Source organism: Cajanus cajan, chromosome 6 (genome assembly GCF_000230855.2).
Source record: "Cajanus cajan strain Asha chromosome 6, NIPB_CcT2T_4, whole genome shotgun sequence".
Lineage (NCBI taxonomy): Eukaryota > Viridiplantae > Streptophyta > Magnoliopsida > Fabales > Fabaceae > Cajanus > Cajanus cajan.
Genome location: NC_138522.1, coordinates 341,297 through 346,555, shown reverse-complemented (window position 1 = coordinate 346,555; position 5,259 = coordinate 341,297). Strand labels below are relative to the sequence as shown.

The 5,259-nt window shown below is 30.7% G+C and overlaps 1 non-coding gene across 1 annotated transcript; it reads right to left on the bottom strand.

Moving 5' to 3' along the window:
• Positions 1-1,302: 1,302 nt before the first annotated feature.
• LOC109796063 (uncharacterized) lies at positions 1,303-4,552 on the bottom strand. The gene is made up of 2 exons (XR_014434435.1): positions 4,411-4,552; positions 1,303-1,510 (listed from the first exon to the last, which is right to left on the bottom strand). It is a non-coding gene; the product is annotated as an uncharacterized LOC109796063 (transcript).
• Positions 4,553-5,259: the final 707 nt, after the last annotated feature.

The following is a 5,259-nucleotide window of genomic DNA, read 5'->3' as shown; positions in this document are numbered from 1 at the left end:
AGGATATAGGTTTCGTTTGGATAAAGTCATCTATAAATATTTTTAGAAGAAAAGAAAATAAATAAATAAAACAAAATAAACTTATTTATAAGTTAAAATTAACTTATATATTAGTTAAAACTAAGATTTTGAAGAAACTAATAAAAAAAACTTCTACAAAATAACTTATTCATAAATTAATTTTAACTTCTGAAAAAATTTATTTCATTTGTTTTTTTCTATCTTGTTCTCCTATAAGTGCTTCTAAAAAAGCTAAAAAGACCCTTATGGTGTGTTTGGATGAGAAATTTATATAGGGTAATTCATTTATTTGAAGAATTTTAAATTTCTTGAGGTTAAATGTTTTGTTTGGATGAGGAATTTACAAAGAATTTGAAATCTAAGCATTTGTAAATTTTCTTAAAATAGTAGAATTTCAAATTCTCTAAAAAATGGGAGAATTTGAAATTCCTCATATTTATTTTTCTTATTTCACCTATATATTTTATCTTATCTCTTCATTCTTTTAATTATTGGATATTTAAAAATATTTTTAAAATTATTAAATATTATCTTATATTAATTTTTAAAATTATTAAATATTATCTAATATTAATTTTTAAAATTATTAAATATTTAAAAATGGATTAATATTTATTTTTATAAAATTTAATTTAAAAATCTCAACATATAAATATATTTTTAAAATCAATTTTACTATGATGGAATCAAATTATCATATTCAACCTAACAATTTAAAATTTAAGAAATTTGAATTGACTCATCCAAACAAAATATTTTAAGAATGATAGAAATTGAAATCAAAGTAATTCAAATACCAAGAATTTAAAATTTCTTGAATTTGTAAAATTCCTCATCCAAACACACTCTTAGCCTACTTCAGATCCCCTAGCCACGTGAATCGACAACAAATTGGCAAAGCCCCTTGCAAAGTGCATGTTCTAATGACTTGGGCCGTGGCCTTTATATTCATAACACACCTAGTAAAGTGCATGCTTGCCATTAATTCAATCTAACAAAGTGTTTTGGAAGCCAAAATGGCCATATAATAATAAGTTAAAATATTATCAGATTTACAGGCCTATAGGTAACTCTGCTTGCTGTAAATGGAATTACCTCTCTTGTAATTATCCACTGCTACAAAAACACCTAAATTCAAACAAAAAGGGAACAATAACTGATAAAAAAAATATAAAAAAAAGGACACCACATAGTAAATACAGTTTTTTTTTTTTTTTTCTGCAACCATCATTTACTCAAAACTAGTAAAGAGCTGAAAACAACTAATATTTTCTTTTCCTAATTTTGGAAGTCATTGTGCGAATAATATTATCATCAGCTTTGAGTGTCTCCTCAAGAATGTTTATGGACTCAGGCTTGGTGCAGTACGTGAAGAGGAGGTAGATACCATCAACGTAAGTGTTGGTCTCTCCTGCCTTGTTTTTCCTCCTGATGCTATATGCTAGTGGAATAACTCCTCTGTTAAAAACATCTATATACATGCCGCCTCCTGCAACAAGTAGCTACAAGAAGGAAAATCGTATCATATTTGTAAAGAACATCTCTAACAGAACATTGCAAAAAAAATATAAAAATAATAATAATAATAAATAAAGAATAAAAAATCATTTCACATAATTCATCATCTTTATCAAAAAGAAACAAGAAAAATATCATTGCAGCAGTTGGGTTTATATGATTAAACTGTCACTTTTCATCATACATGAATATAACCTACTTACAAATCAGGCTTCGACTTGGAGAATGAGAAGTTTACTTTTTAAATTAAACCCCACTGCCCTTATCCTCATAAATATAAAACATAAAAATAAAATAAAAAAAGAATGGCAGCTGATTGTTCACATCTAAACTAGGAGTTTGGTCCTCATTCATATTAGAGTGGGGGCTTAATATGATTCTAGCCGTATGAAATAGGGGTATAGAATCATGGTTTATTAAGGAATTGAGTAGCTACCCCGGACCAGAGGAGGAGGGCTGCTCCTCATTCTGCTTCACCACCCTTACCCTGTTATTGAATTAACAATTCTCAAGACTGTGTTTGGTAAAGGAAAAAGAAATAGAAAGAATAAAAGAAAAGAGAAGAGAAAAAAAAATAGATAAAATAAAAAATGAGTGTATGGTACGAGAAAAGTAGGAGCGAAGTGAATAGAAATAATTTTTTTTAATTGGCTTATATTAGATAATATAAAATAAAAACAAAATTGATGTTCATTGTTTACCATCTTTTTATATTAACTATTCCATACAATCTATTATGTATCAAACATAATCAATCATATGGAGAATGGAGCTATTTTAACACCACGACCAAGGAGGCACAAGCCAAAATTCAAGAGCAAGGAGGCAGCTCTAATTGATTATGCTCACACACTACGCACAACTGTACAAGGAGACAGCGAGGATAAAAAACACCAGTGGCCTCATGCGAATAGGAGGGAAAAAGGTAAAAGAACCAACTTCCCCTCTAATCCTCTCAAGAGAAGATAAAAAAACAAATGGGTCCCACCACATATTCTCTTCACTTCCATTCAAATCCACTACACCAAACACACTACAAAAATCAACTTCCACCCTCTTTCCTCCCCTCCTTCCAACTTCTACCCAACCAAACACAGGGTAAGTGTTCTACCTTTCCCAAAATGCCAAATATTTTGTTTGTACTTGCAACCACACCCATTTCTAGTATTCGCAGAACATTTAAACATAGATGAATGAACTAACCCTCAAGGATTCACGGTGGCACAATAAGTCGAAAGATATAACCAGAGCCATAGGGACACATCTGACGGATCAAGTACCTTGGTTTGTGTTCTACTAGGTCTTTACTTCATATTATTTAGCATACTGATTAACTGAAAAATAATAAGCAATAAAAGAATCGGCAGTCTACAGAGATTTGCTGATTTTCTTCCCCAGGAAAGATAAACATTCAGTACATTCATATTTAGTAAAGGCTCCACTTCTATAATATGAGGACGGGGTTCAACTATGTGAGTTGAGTTTCAAAAACTTGTCCAAATGCAAAAAAAGGTTGTTGCATGGGAATCAAAATAAATTTTACACTTCGAGAAAGCATGCATCCAGTTTTCGTTTTGGACAAAACTTAGTTACTATACTTTAGGTACTTGTAGTGTTGTTCTCCAGTAAAATTTGGAGTTCCACCTCAGCTAAGTAACTCACATCACCCTTTAATGTCCACCTTTAGTATGTGGGTTACCGAGATAAACTCTAACTTTGATGGGAAAACAACATCACAAGCAAAATAAGGTACCAAAACTATGTCTTGTCTTTTAATTTCCTTTGTTAGACAAATATCATCCACAATGTTTGATGAATTCATCATTATCTGCAATTACCCCACATAGTTAGGATCTGAGACCAGGTAAAACTAGAAAATCTAAATACCATAAATACAAACAAGTGTATTGTGTCCTGGACTGTAAAAGATATTTTAATTTTATTTTAGATGTCAGTAAAATTCATATTTTTCAAAGTATACATTTCAATTAGCAATTATTTCAGCATTTTTATTTCATTTGCAGCTTCAGTTCACAATGTACTCAAATTCTTCTCATTTACCACAATAAAATGAGAGAACAAAAACCATGATATCTATCTAGCCGACTAGCCCCAATGACAGTCATGAATGTCGGAAAGATAAAGTCGCTAAGAAAGAATAAATTTCAAAATGTAGACATGTCTTCACCATTTGATGAGCTTGTTCTCTATGAAGTTATTCAACCAGAAGAAGGTGCTCTGTTTGATGAAAAATATTAAAATGAAGAGAAAATATAATATGTTTGACTCATTAGCTTCAGGAACATTGAATATTGGAGTACATTAATGAGCTATTTGAATAAACTTCTCCAAAAGCACTTATAACTTAAAAGAGAAGAAAATTTGAAGAGAAAAATAAAATTATTTTATGCATAAATTAATTTATAGAAACTCTCATAGTTGCTTCTCTAAAAACTTCATTTTTAAAATTTGTGTATATGCTAACTTTAGCTTATTAAGAAGTTAATATTTTTTCCCTTATTTCTTTTACTTTCTAAGTCCTTAAACAGACTCTGATGTCAATGGAATTACACTGTCGTAGTGTGACCAAATTACAAATTGGCATGTAGCATAAGTTGCTTGAGTTTTAAAATAACCACCTCATAAGCCACATACCTAGCATAGCATGATTCCTGATTTCTAATTGGGTGTGAAAATGTTTTTATATAGAAATTAAATTCAAGTTTTGTTAGGTATCCCTTTTAATGATATTATGTTCCATTGGATCCAATTTTCTAAGTGAAAGTGAAACCAGTATCATGCTTCATTGAATTTGATCCCGATCCGATAGGAAAGATTAAAAAGAAGAGAAGGAAAGAAATAGCGAAATACCTCCTCGTACTTGTGAGTGAGTACAAGTCGCTCGTCCTCGGTCATGTCGGGTCTCAAAACGGCCATCGTTTCGTACTGTCGGAGACCGGGCGGGCACGGAGGGTCATCGGGGGGCGGATTCGGGTCGGAGTCTGGCCCGAATCCGGCGGGTTCGAAGGAGTCGGAGAAATTGAGGGTTTCGGCGTTGATGGAAGCGCTTATTCTTCTGCTGATGATGTTTGGGAAGGTAAGGATTGGGCTGGGAATGTTGACGTTCGTGTTAGGGCGAGAACAATAAGAGAGAGGAATCCATGTGTGTGAAGAGGATGATGCCATTGCAGCAACAGATTCTGTTATTCATAAACGATCATCGCTGTTCGACAGACACAACACAGTTGGTACTTGGTGGGAAGTGGGAACTACGCAGCCCACACTACATCAGCGGAAAATTATCATTTTCATTCTTTAATTTGAAATTCTCATATTAATTTTATGAAAATCAAAATCAATAATTAAATTAGATTCAATTTTTTTAAATAAAAAATGTGTGATTAAAATAATAATTTTGATATTTTTTTCATATTTTTAAAATTTATTTTAACTTTTTTAAATGTTTATTTTATTTTTTTATTTTTTAAATTTGGATTGATTTGATTCTTTTTAATTAGTGATTTTTTTCGATTTTATAACTTGATTTTGAATTATTTTTTTTATTAACTTAAAATGTGAAATTTATCACATTAGATTAATTTACATGAAAATTATGTAATTCAATTAATGTTTTAACACAAAAGATTATAAATATAGTGAAAATTGTTTAAAAATATATCTCATGGGATTTTTTGTTTACCACTTTTTTTGGTTTAAACA